This window comes from Anser anser (genome assembly GCF_964211835.1).
Source record: "Anser anser genome assembly, chromosome: 4".
In the NCBI taxonomy this organism is placed as follows: domain Eukaryota; kingdom Metazoa; phylum Chordata; class Aves; order Anseriformes; family Anatidae; genus Anser; species Anser anser.
The window spans coordinates 73,633,763-73,651,239 of record NC_139724.1 but is presented as its reverse complement, the minus strand read 5'-3'; the positions used below and the strand labels follow the sequence as shown (position 1 = coordinate 73,651,239).

The following is a 17,477-nucleotide window of genomic DNA, read 5'->3' as shown; positions in this document are numbered from 1 at the left end:
TGAGTAAGAGAAGGCTCTGGGGAGACCTCAATACTTAAAGGGGGCTTATAAAAAAGAAGAGGCACTTTTTACTTGGACAGATAATGATATGACAAAGGAGAATGGTTTTAAAATGAAAGAGGAGAGATTTGGATTAGATGTGAGGAGGAAATTCTTCACTCAGAGGGTGGTGAGGCACTGGAACAGGTTGCTCGGTGAAGCTGTGGATGCCCCATCCCTGAAGGTGTTCAAGACCAGACTGGATGAGGCCTTGGGTAATATGATACAGTGGGTGGCATCCCTGCCCATGGCAGGTGATTGGAACTAAATGATCTTTAAGGTCCCTTCCAACCCAAGCCATTCTATGATGATTCTATGACATAACCAAATGTGGAAGGACTACCTCTCTTTCCCACCCATAAGGCAGAAAACACAGAAGATGGTTCAAGGATCACTATCCAGCTATACATTCTAATCAAGAGGCTTTTGAAAGGAAAATGTTTCCACCTTGCAGTTTTACTTTGAAACATTCCTTGCTTCATTCTCAGTCTTCATATTGGAGTCCTCCAAACTCTGCTGATGCCTAGATCTCCAAGGGAGACCAAATCCAAGGTGTGAGAACTGATGGACTCCTCTCTGTTCAGAGCTTCCAAAGCTGCTTCCAAGGATCCTGACTAATCCTAGTGACTAAGCTTTAATAATGCTGCATCCATTCAATCACTTTTCTTTATCATTCTGTTGTCACTGAATGGTCTTTGTTAAATGATTCTGCCAAGTAAGAGCTGGATTAACAAATTTGTGTGCTTCTCTGATACTTAAGGACTTATCTGCTCTAGAAATATCAAAGTATTCATATACTTAATGTAGTCATTTATTTTTTTTTGATTTTGTCTTCATGAAAAGTGTTCTGATATTCAGATTTAATGATTTGCAGTCACTTAGATTTCACATAGGGTTACTAAAAGAGAAAAGCCACTATATGACACTTTGCAGTAAAAAGTGTATCTTCAAGTGATTTAATTTACCTAGACTAGATCCTGCATGAAAATATCAAAAGGGAAAAGTAGTAGCCTTTCAGCGTCATCATCCCCTGTGGCAGAAAGAGGTCAAAGATATTCTTGTTGTCCTCTGAATAAGATATATGTATCAATAACTTTCCTTTAGACTGAAAAGTGGGTGTTAGGGAAGAGATTTTGGTTCTATATATCTAGAAGAATGATTGTGTAAAAATGCTAATAGATGCTGTAAAACCAGTAGGAAATGTGAGCAATGTGTTAGAATACAACCTATTAAAACCTCCAAGGGAGTAAAGTATGTTTTAGCTGTTGCTCCCTTTGAATATTTGATAAAGATGCTTCTATTTTCACTGAAATTGATAAACATCCCTCCTGCTAAAATAGGATAGTTAATAAAATATTTACTAGACCTTTCCTTGAATAGAAAATATTTCATTTTTTCACACACAAAAAATATTTTTGAATAACAACAACAAAAAGGAATCAATAGAAATGAGTACATTTCACAGCCAATCTAAAACAAAGATCTCAGAAAACATAATTTTGAGTTGCAGGCCTACTGTGGCAGCCATCTCCAACATATTTGAGCAGAAGTTGAGCATTTGTGGAAACCAGCCTGAGAATGAATGAGATCACACTTTACACTTGAGAACTGTTATGAATCCTGCCAATTTTCAAGGACTGGAACTCGATGAAAGCACAAATCAAGAGCAGATTTTAATACTGATTACCATGATAAAATGCCTCAGTGGTAGAGTGTACAAACTAGACAAATCTCTGCAGAAACTGCTAACCCTTTTGAAACAAATGGCACATTTTTAGCATTAGGTCTCATACACTATTAATGAAGAAGCGAAACAATTAAATGGGTAAAGGGGACTATTAAAACAACACTTAATTCTGACAACATGATTAAGTATCCCACCAGCTAATCAATACAGCTTCTGGGAGTTTAATAGGCCTTATCAATGTTAGTGATGTCTGTATGTTTGTTAGTTTCAAATTTGTATGCTACATCAACAGAGTGCCTGGGGAGAACTTTTGTTTTGTAAATGAGTTGAGAGAAAGGAGAACGCAGTGGACAGAGTTTTTCTAAGGATATATTATTTTTTTCAAAAACCCTTGTATCACTCCGCTTTTGTTCCCAGTAAGGTTCTAATCTTTTTTTTTTTCTTTCTCAGGGAAGAAAAAGAAAAGCTGGATCAAAGCTAAGTGGGTGATTTACTCTGTAATTTACCCTTTTGTTACTAAAATGATGCCATTAAGTAAAGAAAACCACTACAAACAAAACTGCATGTTGGCCACACAGATTAGCAGAAGATAAATAGGAAACTCGTGGTATGCAAGGAAATCCCATGCTGGATTTCAGTTTACTGCGACACTTTCACTATGTCAAATCAGCTTACATTTCTACCTCTTATTTCCATATTGCCAAAGACACTGAAGTTGCCATTTAGTAGAATTACAAAGTAATTACTCAATTAAGCCATGCTCGGTTGTACTATATTAGATTTGGATCTTCATCAGTCCTGCATTAATTATTCTGTCTGTGTGAACAGACATTAATGGTAAAAATGTTTTGTATAGATGAGCAGTGGATATAGTTAATAAAACAGAATGTTATGCAAGCTCCAATTAAGCCCACAACAAGACTTAGTTGGACATTACATCACACCTATGAACATTTCATATTTGCTTACATATGAGATGTTATGGCGGGACAAGCATAAGAAGCAGACTTTTGCGCGTCAGTAATATTTCATTCAAGTTTTCTAAAAAACAAAGAAGAAGCACTCCTACTGCAACTATTTGCAGATTCTGCCTTTTCTGGAAAAGCGTAGGAATAGTTATGAAGCTCATTAGGCATGAGTTTACTACCCTATCAATGGTAGTAAAATCAACACCCAGTTTCAGTATCAACTGAATCAAGTAAAACCAACACCCAGTTTCAGTATCAACTTTACATGTTATTTGACAATACTGGCGTCAAACTCTAAGAATCAAATTACACAAATCATTTTATTTATTTATTTATTTAAATCATTTCCTAAGATGTCTTAAACTGACTTCATGATCAGAGACCTAGCCATTTTGAGAATTTTCCAACAAGGTTTTCTACTGGGTCTCCAAATGTACATGTAAACATAAACATTCATCTTGATGGTAGAGTTAAGAGAAGGACATAATCTAGGTCTGGTCCATAAATGGCAGAGGTTATTTTTCTCCAGTTTTCACTAAAAGAGATATTGATGATGGCAAAATAATTTCCATAGAATAACTTCAAACTCTGATTTTATTTTTTTCTCACACTGCCATCTAAGTAGATATTTCTATATGCTAAATTTTATTCCCCTTCTGTTGCACAGGTGTTAAATAATCCCTGTCCCATGGGACCTAACAACACAAGCTTCTCTCACATTGTTAATATCTTCCCTGCTCCACAGCAGGGAAATTGTCTCAAATTGTCTAAGCATGTTAATTAAGTTAAACAAGAACAATTGTTCCCAACTTGTAGTTAGCTTGACATTTGCTTCTGTCCCCAGGCAGGAAAAAAAAAAAAAAATGCTTGCATAATCAACAGCTTTTTTTTTTTTTTTTCAGCTTTATGAAAAGATATGACATCTCTTTACAACCGTTCACATTCCTGGTTTAAATTTAATGGAAAACAAGTCTTTTTAAAGAACTGTTAGGTTAAAACTACTTTTGCTTACATAAAACTTTCCAAAAGGTATTTGATGTAATCTGTTTAAGACTGTGATCCAGATGAAAGATGATCAATTTATTTCAGTGCACACTTCTAGTGCACACTTCTATTGCACACCTTGATTGATTTTACTGGAGATTAGGAATGGAGATGGAGATGCAATGCAAAAGCACAAGAAAAATTGGTAATAGTTAATGTTGAGAAAAAAATGAAGAAAATACACTGACGCAACTCCAAAGAGATATTGTTTTTATGGCCATCACTAAAATTGCTTTCCTAAATAACTTGTACAGAAGTAATAAATAAAATGTTTCATAAAAGGCAAAAGTCTGAGGTTAAAATAATTTCCTGTGATTTAATATACTTTGTATTGCTGCAAATTTGAAGTCGTGATATGTACCCCTGGCCAAACGACTGCTGGTCATGTTCAGTGAGTTGGCTGAGCTGATCTAAGAGATCCCTGCTGTGGTCCCATTTCCCTGCCCTTTTCCCACTCCCTCCTTTTGATTGATTCTCCTACAACTTCCTTTGTAGCAGCTTTGGCTCCCATCTGACCTTCAATGAGCATTTTCAGCATTTCCCTAGCCAGGCAGAAAACTAGGCCACCGGGGGAGGGGGGGGGGGGGGGGGGGGTTGGTAGGGGTGAAGTTTAGTAACTTCACGTTCTGCCATTTTCAGGAATTCAAGTTAGCTATTCTCACTTTCACTTTCCCATCTCTTCATCTCTAGTTTGGGATCCAAAATCCACGACGGAACTGAAATTAGTAGAATATGGACATGCAGATACCTCAGACACATTCTGAAATGCTCAGCCATATTATTTTTTATGTATAATCTTTTTGCTGGCTTTTAGTCTATTCAGTTTCTTTAGTTTAGTTTAGTCTATTTTAGCAGATAGCTTTATCAATACCTGTATGGAAATTACAGTCACAGCTCAACCTGACCACGCTTTCTAAGCAGCACATGGTCATACAACGTGTCAGTTAGAGAGACTGAGACAAGAATTTCCCATTCTGAGGAAGAAAATGGTCAGAAAGGAAGCAGGTACAAAGAAACCCTTGTGGATGTCACTTACATCCTGCTCAGCAGCCTCTAGAACAGAGGTGAGTAGTGGTTGCATTGGGTTTATGTGTCAAGGGTTTGGTAGCAGGGAGGCTGCAAGGGTGGCCTCCATGAGAAGAGCCCAGTGGCTGCCCCATGTCAGAGCAGAGCCAGCTCCAAAAGAGACCCACTGCTGGCCAGAGTCAAGCTATGAATGACGCTGGTTGGGCCTCTGGGACAGCAGATTGAAGAAAGAGGGGGAAAAAACTGCTGTGCTACAACGGCTGGGAGAGAGGGGTGAGAAAATGTGAGAGAAGCAGCCCTGCAGCCCCCAAGATCAGTGCAGCAGGAGGGCAGGAGGGGCTCCAGGCACGCAGCAGCAGTTCCCCTGCGGGCTGTGGAGAGGCCCCTGGTGGAGCAGGCTGTCCCCCTGCAGCCCACGGGTCCCACACGGAGCAGATCTCCACGCTGCAGCCCGTGGAGGAGCCCCCGGTGGAGCAGGTGGATGTGGCCTGGAGGAGGCTGCGGCCCATGGAGAGCCCCCGCAGGAGCAGGCCCCGGGCCGGAGCTGCAGCCCGTGGAGAGGAGCCCACGCAGGAGCAGGGGGGATGGGGGGAGCTGCCGCCCGTGGGGGACCCGTGCTGGAGCAGTTTGCTCCTGGGGGATGGACCCCGTGGTACGGAGCCCTGTGGGAGCAGTTCTTGAAGAGCTGCTTCTCTATGCAAACCCACACTGAACTTACTCACTTCAGCAACCAACTTGTTTATTTAAATTAGAATATGGTACAAATGAATAAAAATAAAGAGTGAGAAAAGTCTGTTTAATATTTTTGCTATCAGTACCCACATATTTGACTAAAATAAAGTCACATATCAGCACTTGCATAACCTGTGCTCAGTTTGAAAACAAATACAGCAAGGGAATGGAAATGTCTTCTGAACACTCATTATGGGTTCAAATATCAGAAAAGAAATCACGTGTGTGAGCTTTAAACTTGGAAGGATGCCTAGGTTCACTTGCAGAGCAGCCTGAGTAAATGTCATTTCCAGCCAGGTGAGATGAAACAACGAAGACCTAGCATGCTTATTCTTAAAAAGAAATGTCACCTAAGCGCAATTTCTCATACAGTTCCTGATATGTTCACTAAGATGCTGGAAGTGTATGGATTCAGGAAGGGAAGGCAAGAAGTCTAATTTGCAATGTAGCGTTTAATAATAAATACGAGTAGAGGGAAAATGATTTATTTATTTATTTTTGCTACCAGCCTAGCCATATTTTCCATCAGTGCTTGAGTAATATGGTGTTGTTTTTTTTTTCTGTTTTGTTTTGATGTTGTTCTTTTTCTGAAGAAAATAAATTATAGCCCAGAATAGGAAAGAACAGGGTTTTGTGTGTGTGTGTTTCTTAGTTGGCTGGTTAGAAGTATACATTATTAAACAAACAGTGAAAAACTATTTGACAATACCTATTTTTCATGGCAGCATGCTGACAAGCATTACATATATCCTGTTTTCTGACTGTGAAATCCTTTCTCTTTGCTCTGAGCTGACCTTCCTAGTTCCCTGACCTCCCTCATTCCACCCCCACTGGATTTTCAGGATTATGTATTTCTGAAATGAGTGGTTAAATTGAATCAGCTATTTTTACAGCACTTGTGGGCACATGTTACCTCAAACGATTGATTCAGGAAACATAAAGCTTTATTCTATGCCGACTTGCCTCTTCTGTAGTTCCAACAGAAAAATGTCTATTCAATTTATCACACATTTAAACCATCTTTTGACTTTGCTCTAAGTACTGAACAGAAATGTGCCTTCAGTGTTTTGCCTTTCCTTTTCCATTCATTCTATTTTTGCCCTCTAATAAAGCAGGGTGTTCGGGTCTGTAACACAGGCTTTTTCTACAGTCGTATATGTTCAAACAATTCTTTTAACTTTCCTCATTCATTACCGATATGGGTAAGGTTGTAATTTATATTCACTTTTGCTAACTTTGTCTTTTCCTTTTTCATTAAACTCCACATATAAACATGCAATAAAATCCAGATGTTCACACACACGTGCTCACATATTTCTCTTCTTTCCTTCTTATCTCTTATTAGCCAAGGTGGGGTTTTGGCTGGATTTCGTGGGAGATTTCCATTGGGAATCCACCTGGCTGAAGTGTTTGCTGGCTCATAACACTTTCCCTTCTAACCTGCCAGGCTGGCAATTGTTTTGAGCATTGGGAAATGGCCCTTTTCAAGTTTGAAGTACACATGAGGCCAGTGGGGATGCTATAGCTTATTTTCACTGACACAACCAAGTGGCACCATCTAGATAGATAAAGGAATTATTTTCTTTTCTATTAGGAGCTCAGAACAGGTATTTTCCTTCAAGAATTTATTCCCCAAAGGTAAAATAGAGTTTTATTATCTATTAGGAGGAGAGCTATGTCTATTCTCTCCAGCTAACCACTTGCTCCAGACCATCTGTTCTTTTCCTTAGAAAAAAAATGCTTTCATTTGTTCAGTTTCCAAAGTGCTCTGCTCTGCTCTGTTCTTGTGCCACAGGAGCTCCAAGGAAGGAAAGACCACAGCACACACCAGGACTCCACAGACCATTAAGCTATTTTGATAATTTCTCTTCTGGAGCCCTGAGTCTGTGTGGTTACATCAAAAGCTTTCAGCGGCACAGGGCCAAAGGCAGGATTTTAATTCCAACCCCTTAATTCCTATAGGAAATGCCTGATAAGACCAGGTACGAAAGGGGCCAGAGGTTATCTCTAGCAGTAAGAGCAAGGCTACATCGTCCCGGGAGAGGGCAGCGAGCAGGAGATGTGCCATGACACTCGGCTTTAGGAAAGGAGAATAAGTCTTGCACTATTTTACTTACCAATACAGATGTAGTCTCTGATTCTGCAGGCATGGATTTCTCTTCCCCTTTCAGTTTTCATTTCAGTAGCTAATGTCCTAGGCAGAAACTCACCACTACCCGTGATGTTATAAACAGTGCAGGCAGTCTGGTCTGTGTAATTTTCAGCCTCACATTCAAAGCTGTAACTTGAGTCTGAGCTGAATCCTGACAGAGCTTCCCATGCACATTTCTAATAAAATCACTAACTGATCAGTTAAAAGCCTGTAATAAGGTGAAAGTCCCTGCAGGCTTCTGCTCTTTCCCTCATGGATGCTTTTTGAAAGCTCACATCAGACACTTTGATTGAAAAATCAGTTCCCCATAAATAAAATAAAAGACTGTATTAAGTCAAGTAGCTCCCCCGATGCTGCTTACTTCATTAACAATCTTCCCTGGTCTCCAGTGGATGTTCAAGTTCTCCCTGGGGAAAATAAACACGTCTCTAATCTGTTTTTCCCTCTCCAATTATTTATTTATTTACTAATTTCTGATGAGCCTGAAACATGTTATCAAGTTTTAGAAGCTTTTATGTTACATTTAATTTCCTCCTCAGCTATTCTTCTCTGCTGGATCCTCTGAAGCACTGTAAGGATTTTGTTTTGAGATTGGTAGTTTCTTAGCTAAAAAGATTCCTTTTGAGGGTAAAATAAACTGCATGTTTGCCTGTCTTCTGAACACTGGGGGTCTAGCAGAGCTCTGTCTTCTATTGAGCTTTACATCCATGGTGAAAGTGTTCATAGCTCAGTTACTCATCCATAGTGGGATTCAGTTGGTGAAGTTGGATGTCTAATGCTTCATGAGTTGCCCTCTAATTACCTGCTGCTCTAAAAAGGCTGCCTTTTTGGGACAGCTGCTGAAATTCAAAAAGATGCCCAGAGAATAAGAAAAATGGCACTAGGCAGTTATCTGTGGGCAGCTGAATGTGCCCTAAGCAGCTCAGTGGAAATTTAATAAATACAGGCATGTAGAGAGGCTGATCAAGTAATGAAATGAAGTTTTCTTCTTCAGGGGGAGCTGAATAACTATTTTCTCAATTAGCTACATTGACGAGAGTATGTGAAATGCTTTCTCAAGGCTGCAGACATAATACAGAGCATATAGGAGAAGCCCATTTTTCTGGAGAGTACGGGAGGGCTATGTGGAATGTTCTGGGGTACAAAAGCTGTCATCAGACACCATTAATTGAGAAAATAAATTTTTGTATCCTTGGTATGCTTAGAAAAATCCTCACTGCAACATCAGTTAACACTTTTAACACCCTTGAAAACTCTATACTTACATGAAGTAGCCCATTTTTTCAGCAGAGAACCAACGTGTTCTTTCAGATAGCTTTTTTCATCAATTACTTCAAAGCACTTAAAGAAAACATATTGTGTTTGTTTACATTATGTGGTGGATCATGATACAGACATGCTTGAATTTAATGACAGTTAGACTGAGAGAGTCACAAAATTAAACATCTTGCTTTGGGCTTATTAACCCAAATATATCATGTCTGTTTCCAAGTTAACATGAGTCTGGGTCTGTCTGCACCCACTTTTGGAAGACAAAGACAAAGAGATGGTAAAATGCTACAAACATCAGAAAAGTAGCTTGCTAAACAGGTAAATGATAGATTGTTGAAATTTGTAAGTTTAGGCATATCCAAAACAGAGAATAAAGCAGAATGAATTCTGATACCTGCTTCATTTTGACTCTTTTGTCATTTTTAGCAAGTTTTCCCTTAAGAATATTTATTTGAGGTAGTCAATACTTAATTCATGCATTCTGGTTACAGATAAGCATACCTGGAAGAAGATCCTATATTGCACTTTTTTTTGTCAGTTTGGTTGGATTTAGCTCACAGGTTATGACATATAAATTTAGCTGTGTAGACATAATCACCTGTAATGTCCCTCACTAAGCTGTAAAATGCAGAGAAGATTTTGTTGGGATTCAGCTTCTTATGCATGGATGTCTAATCACATTTGACATTCCCCAGGGTATCCAACGCATCCACAAAAGACCTGCACATTTGCTGCACATTTGACACAGGATCTGTAGGAGATGCCAAACAGTGCATTACTCTGACAAATTTTTCAGCTTTGGAGTTATAGCTGTTACAGGCAATGACAGGTAATCTTATCTCACTTCCAACAGCAGTTTGGATACAAATTTTGCCCTCTGCAGGCATATAAGTGTACATGAGCACAGACAATTGTATGCAGGGTGAGAAACACCTCTACCAATGACAGTCATTAATGATATTTCTTCTGACACAAAAGACTGGATATAAAACTACTACAAAAGCAATTGTGCTTTTTTCCTCCTTCGTTCTCAAATCTGCTCTCCATTAGGAAGTTCAATTTCATCACCCCTCTTCAGTAGCAAAAAATATTGGAGGTGAAAAAGGGAAAGATGATTTGCCCATGATTATTCCCAGCCCTGGCACTGCCTGGGGTCAGCTCGATGCACCTCAGTGCCATACAATCACAGAATCATAGAATGGCTCAGGTTGGAAGGGACCTTAAAGATATTTAACTCCAACCTCCCTGCCATAGACAGGGATGCCACCCACTACATCAGGTTGACCAAGGCCCAATCCAAACTGGCCTTGAACACCTCCAGGGATGGGGCATCCACAACCTCTCTGGGCAAGCTGTTCCAGTGCCTCACCACCCTTACAGTGAAGAATTTCCTCCTAATATCTAGTCTAAATGTATCTTCTTTTAGTTTAAGATCATTCCCCCTTGTCCTATCATTATGTACCAGAGTAAAGAGTCTTTCTCCATCCTTTTTTTAAGTCCCCTTTAAGTATTGAAAGGCCACAAGGAGGTATCCCTGGAGCCTTCTCTTCTTCAGGCTAAACAGCCCCAGCTCTCTCAGCCTTTCTTCATAGGAGAGGTGCCCCAGCCCTCTGACCATTCTTGTGACCCTCCTCTGGACTCGCTCTAACAGGTCCACAACTTTTGTGCGCTGGTTTCCCCAAACCTGGATGCAGGACTCCAGGTGTCCTTCTGGTTCTATGGGTTGCAGTGTTTATGTTTTGTTTTGCTTGTGTGTGGAGGATTTGTGGAAGATTGCCACTTTTTAGTTTCAACATATTTAAAAGCTAATTTTTGGATCTTTTGAATTAAAAACTCAATCGTCTCCTTATGGTTTTGGCTGCTGTAGCTGAAATGTCACATTTACTATTGGGAGCAACAGCACTTCTTATATGAGTGTAAATACTGAGTGATACTTCTGACTTGGAAATTAGCCCTCAACACTGCACTAGAGTTATTTTAAGTGATTCAGGTCTCCAGAAATCTTCTGTACAAAATACTGCTTTGCTAGAGAAACTTCATTCTTAAGTTTCCTCATTCACAACCCAAAGCCTATATGAAAATGAAATCTGGCCTTTCCCCCTTTGAATCACATGTACTCTGATCATTTGTAATAAAATAATTCAGAATAAAATAAGGTGAGAGAGATACATTTTCATTGACTATATTAAATTGAACAATGTGCATACTTGTTTGGTTTTAGATTTCATTACCCAAAAAAAATTGAATTGCAAGAGACTGCCATTTGATTTTCTATAGATTTATCTGCCACATAAGCAGCTAAGAATAGGTTTGAATGTGTTCATCCCTTCTTTATGTGTTTATATCCATATATTCGTAGATATATATGCATACACATACACATAGAGGAATGTGCTACAATTACAAGGAAAAGACATGCTCTTTCATTTACTGGAAAGATGCATACACTTAGTTTGTGTGTGTGTTTTCTCCAGGTTTTTAATTTTTATAATTTTTCACTATATTCTAGTCAGATCCTTGTGGGTAGGGAGGGGAGGGAAAGAGAGGAAGGGAATAAATGAAAATATACACTCTGTCTTAATTAAGATTTATTTAATCCAGCTACAAAACTGTATTTAGCATCCTGATGGGAGCAGATTGCTTTCACATTTTATATAATTTTCCATTTTTAAATGAGAAAAGTGGCACTGTATTAAACCTGAATTATTGCTTGGGTGCTGAGATGTTTGAGCTTTCAAAGCATGTACTTTCTTCAATGGCAGGTTCACCACAAATCGACAGGAAACAAACCAGCAAAGCTTGCCCTTTGCTACAGAGCTCCCTGTGCTAAGCTCAGAGGGAGAACCTGCAGAACGGAAAACGCAGTTACCGAAGACTGCTTTCACTTGTTGCGTGATTTTTTTAATAGCATGACCTTGATGGCTTATGGTACTCAATAAGTCAAGTGGTACTTACTGCTTTGGGCCATTTAAAAAATCCAACCTGTGTAACTAAGAGTCAGGTGGTATTTTCTATAAGTCCAACTCCCACTGACGTGGATGGCACTTTTTTCCTTAAATATTTTCAAAACTATTCATATTTGGCTGCAGATACATAAATACTATTGAATATTTGGTCCTCAATACCAACAAAGAATCAGAGAAGTAATATATCACCTACAACACTATAGCTGTAGCTATACCAGTAAATGAAAATGGAACAAATCATAGACATTAACAATGGCTTCGGCCAGACTTTCTAAAAGTAGGTGTCTCCCCTTGCATGTTTTTCTCTTATATCAGGTATTTTGGAGGCCAGTTCAAAAAGACTTTAAGCCATATAAGTCTGAGGATTCGTGTTTCATTTGTCTTCAGGTCCAGGGAATAGCCAAGTCCAATTGTATGTTGTAGCTTAGATTTATTAGTATAGTCATTGTGGGGCTAAATGCAGTGTGGGGCTAAGCTGCAGTCATCTAATATGTTTCTTCCTTCTTTCCTACTACCAGTAAACAAACCTTTGGGCAGGATGGTTGGACTGAATTGTAGATGTTGCTGTTAATCACTTTTTAAACCTCAGACCAACAAGAAAAGTTACAACACAAGGAAGAAATTTGGTGGTGAAAGCAGATTTGATGTTTGGCCTCTGGTTATATCATCATCATAGCACAGTTTGAGTTGGAAAAGACATTAAAGGTCACCTAGTTCTAAACCTCTGCCATGGGCAGGGACACCTTCCATAAGATCAAGCTGCCGAAAGCCTCATCCAGCCTGGCCTTAAACACTTCCAGAGATGGGGCATCCACAGCCTCTCCTGGCAACGTGTTTTAGTGCCTCAGCATCCCCATTGTAAAGAATTTCTTCTTCATATCTAACCTAAACCTCCTCTCTTTTAATTTAAAGCCACCACTCCTTGTCTTATCCCCTCACCCCCTGACAAAGAGTCCCTCCCCAGCTTTCCTGCAACCCCCTTTATGTACTGGAAGGCCGCTGTAAGGTCTCCCTGGGGCCTTCTCTTCTCCAGGCTGAACAATCCCAACTCCCTCAGCCTTTCTTCATAGGTATTTCAGACTTCTGATCATCCTTGTGGCCCTTCCCTGGGCTTGCTCCAGCAGGCCCAAATATGTCCTTCTTATGTTGATGGCCCCAGAGCTGAACACAGATCTGTAGTTCTCTGTTCTTCCTCATACGGTGATGAAACCTCCTGTGGTTCAATGTATACACATTACCCCTTGTCCTATCACTGTTCACCACTGAGAAGAGTTCAGCCCCATTCCCTTTACATTGTCCCCTCAGGTATTTATAGAGGTTGATAAGATCCCTTCTCAGTCTCCTCTTCTCTAGGCTAAACAGGCCCATCTCACTTAGTCTTTCCTCGTAAAACAGGTGCTCCAATCCCTTAATCATCTTTGTGGCTCTTCACTGGATCCTCTATAGAAGTTCTACGTCCCATTTGTACTGAATCTCAAAATAATCTCAAGTTAATCTCAGCTACTCAGTCCTAAAGCTTTTGAATAGAAAGAACTCCTTTATCAGACTGTATTTTTTTTTCCAAAAGATGAATTTGCCACTGGCTTTTCCACCCTCACAGTTTATATCTGCCCTTCTGTTAAACCAGGCAGCCTTGATCTGAAGATGTATTAACTGGGGAATCGAATACATTTCTGACAGGTCTCACCAGAAATACCACCACCAATAGCAAGGAATAAAATGTGAAATGTAAAGTTTCTCTTTACAATAGCAAAGATCTCTATGTTAAAAATATAACTCTAAGGCCTGATCCAAGGTCTTTTGAATTGTATAGAAAGAATCATGATGAATTCAGTGTTCTGGAATAAGGCCCAAGAAGAGCAAAGCAGTGTGTTAAACTACAGTGCAGCCCTCCACACATCTCTAACGCATGAACCAATTTTTAGTGAGGCCACTCAGCAGACTGTTTTTGGGTCACTGCTGGTTAGTGCATCACCCCAAGAGCAGGACAAGTCACCTAGGGCATTAGTCTGTGTTTGGCCTTTGGGACAAGTAACATCAGGAGGCCCCTGGGGCTACACAGACAAGTGCTTCGGAATGGGAATGATCCTTCCAGACCACATGAAGCAGCCAGCAAGAGCCTGCAGGCTTGTGCATGGCGGGCTCTGTTCCACAGGCAGCATGATGGAGGGGGGGCATGGGAAGAGCATCCTTCCCAGAGGTCCCCAGGCTGTGCCAAGCTGTCTCGCAGAATGTCACAGCGTGTCCCCAGTTCAGACCTGGTCACATTTGCTGAAATGTGAATTAACTTCACTACTGAACCCCAATACATAGCAGAGAAAGCCATAGTTCCAAAGGAAATCTGCCATAAAACAAGTCATGCAATTACAGAGCGAAATATCAAACTGTTTATATTTATAGGGAGCAACACAATAATCCTACAGTTGGTAACATTCACAGAGTATGAATCTTTTGTAATAAAGTCTATCATCACATACAAAATATTTAGGAATTACTTTTGCTTTTCTAGACTGGAGTCTTTAAAAATATTTTCCTGATCCTTTTTATAGAAAATGCAGACTTATTGGTATAATTTAATCAGCAGCAATACAGAGTAGCTTTATGATCTTATAATGGATATTTCAAAAAGCCCACTGCTAATTTCCATTCTCTCTGTTTTCTCCTGCTCCACCTTCCCCTCAAAGCAACAAAACCAACCAACCAAAAAGCTAACAACAACAACAACAAAAAAGATGGAGGTTCACTTTCAGTGAATTTGGCCCTAAGCTGCTGTTTTTTTCCATCATATTGAGCTTTCAGCTGCCTGAGTTTGCTCAGCCATTACTGGTAGATTGCCTTGACACACTCCTGTGCTGACTCCCTGCCGTGGCTCATGGCACTCTGTTTAACACAGTAGAGCTGATCTCTTTCCATATTTCCTGTAAACCTACCTCTGTGCATGAGGCTTACCAAAGATTTCCATCTGGCATAAGAAAATGCTAAAAATGCTTTCTTTTTATTATTTTTACAGAAAAAAAAGGCCTTTTTGTCAGATGCAAATTTCTACACAAATATCCATCCTGGATTGTGTTTTTTAACACAAGATTTAAGTTTTATTTAAACAAAACAAAAAAAAAAGATATTTTTCCACTTCTTCTTCCCCCAAAATAATAACAACCAATATCCTACATGGATTTTGTGTTTCACTATTGTAGCAACTGAATTCTTTTTCATTTGAGCTGAGCAGAAGAGAGAGAGAAAAATAATATTGACCTGTTTTTCTCTCTCTTACTTTTCAGGTTTTGAAAAATGTTTTTGACAACAATGACAACATTTTTCTACTGGTTGAAATGTCCCATGAGCAGCAAACCTACTTAGGAACACCTTCATCCTCTAAGGATTTACCAGTGTCAAACATCTGTTTTCTGTGAGTGATGGAGCTAAAGAAGGAAGGGAAAGAGAGTCACAGGGGAGATGCCAGTGCCCTGGGGAGAAGTAGACAAGAAGATCCTCTTTCTGTTATTCTACATAAAGACTCGCAATATTCAGCATGTTTCTGAATAATTTCTGAGTGCAATGAGGTCTATATTCCCAATGTGTGCTCTAATACTTGAGGATCACTTGAAGGTTGGCCCAGTATATCCTTTCCTACGCAACTCGTTTAGAATCTATACCAAAACCCTTTATTATTTCACTATAAATTTAATGCCTGCCATGCTCCTTTTTGTCATGCACAAAGAGACCTTCTAGGAATCAGACTATGAATTTGCTTTTTCCTTCTGGCAAATGAAATTCTGAAAGGCTGAAAGAAAGGAGCAAGAAATGTGGGGATCTCTGTTAACTGATTTAGTGCATTCATCATCAGTGGGCTTTCTGTTCAAACCTCACACTGCAAAACAGAGGTGAAGCTGGGAAGCAGACGGAGATAGTGAATTTTGTGACCAGAGAGCATCAGAATTTGCAAAGCAAGAATGGAAAGATTTGAGGCACAAAATTTCCAAGCATATTTTGACATATGGTTTTAAAGACTGAATAGTTTTTGATTAATGAGAATCTAATGTAATCCTATTAACACAATCATTCAGGAGTGTTGAGAATAGAATATCTTCCTAGGGTAGGATTTTTAGATGTTGTATATAACTTTGCACATAACTGACTTAACAGTTGTCCTAAGTTACTCAAAGTACTAAAAAAATTTGTATAACTCCTGATAAAAATTGGTAATGATGAAAATCTTGTTTTTATTATCCTTAAGTAGCAATCACAGAATTACAGAATGGCTTGGGTTGGAAGGGACCTTAAAGATCATCTAACTCCAGCCCCCCTGCTATTAGGCAGGGATGCCACCCACTACATCAGGTTGGCCAAGGCCCCATCCAGCCTGGCCTTGAACACCTCCAGGGATGGGGCATCCACAGCTTCTCTGGGCAACCTGTTCCAGTGCCTCGCTACCCTCACAGTGAAGAATTTCCTCCTAATGTCTAATCTAAATCTATCCTCATTTAGTTTTAAGATCATTCCTTCTTGTCCTATCATTATCTACCAGAGTAAAAAGTCCACCTCCATCCTTTTTATAAGTCCCCTTTAAGTATTGAAAGTATTAAGTATTAATACAGAGTAAAGGGGCACAATCACTTCCCTCAACCTGCTGGATACACCTCTTTTGATGTAGCCCAGGAATGTAGGTACTTACATAGTTGACACAAATTCATACCTTGCTCCTGAATGATTATGTATAAAAAAAAAAAATTAAATGTACTTTTCCCCCTAACTCTATTTTTTAAAAAACATCTGTTTTTCAAGGGCATGTAGTGATCATTCACAGAGTCATCTGCCTCCCCAGTTTTCAGTGCTAATAACTGGAAACTTCTGAAGAAAAAACAGAACTTCTTCCTATTATTCCTTCTTCCAGTCCATGTTAATGAAAAAGGTCTAAAACATACATACTACTTAGCTCCTAAGTGTTGTTTCCAAAATGCCCGTGTTTTACCTGCATTTTTGCTCTAATTTCTTAACATTTTCAAACAGCTGGTAGTTCTCTTGTGAATAGCTCTTGCTTTATAATCAACCCTAATGAGCCAGTGAGATTCCCACTGCATTCCCTCAAGCTATACTACATAAGGAGGCAGAGATTTCAAAGTTATTTTTATTTAACCAACATTTCAAGCACAAATCTTGAGAAGTTTTTCAATGACATTTATGCTCAGAAAAGGAGATAGCATGTTGCTCTACCCAGATGAGGTGAAAGCCCTGTCCATTCCTCACCTACAAATGATACCTCAGGTGAGATGGATTTTTGTCCTTTGTATCCAATGATAATGTATTAGCCAGCTATTAAATAATCCTGCAATATGAGGGATGGAAGAAAAAATCTTTTATGCATGACAGGGGATGTTTAACTTTATCATGATTTATTTAAATGTTTCAAAGCCACATTTAGTGCCATGGAAAATTCAAAGGTCTTGTACTTCTACTCCTGTACTATGCTATTTTGCAAGGAGGCCCATGGAAATTAATAGCAATGGTAAAAGTCCACATCTATTTTCAATGCCAGAATTGTAAAATTAGACTCAAAAGAAGTCAGTCAAGTCTGTACCTGGAAAGATCTGACA

The 17,477-nt window shown here is 39.4% G+C and overlaps 1 long non-coding RNA gene across 1 annotated transcript in view; it reads right to left on the bottom strand.

Annotated features, from left to right (window-relative positions):
* LOC310899460 overlaps nt 1–8,327 on the bottom strand; it is a 55,149-nt gene extending 46,822 nt beyond the window's left edge. Inside the window, exon 1 of the long non-coding RNA XR_014584294.1 lies at nt 7,614–8,327. This is a non-coding gene — a long non-coding RNA (uncharacterized lncRNA). The remainder of the gene's footprint in view (nt 1–7,613) is intronic.
* Between the last annotated feature and the right edge of the window lie 9,150 nt (nt 8,328–17,477).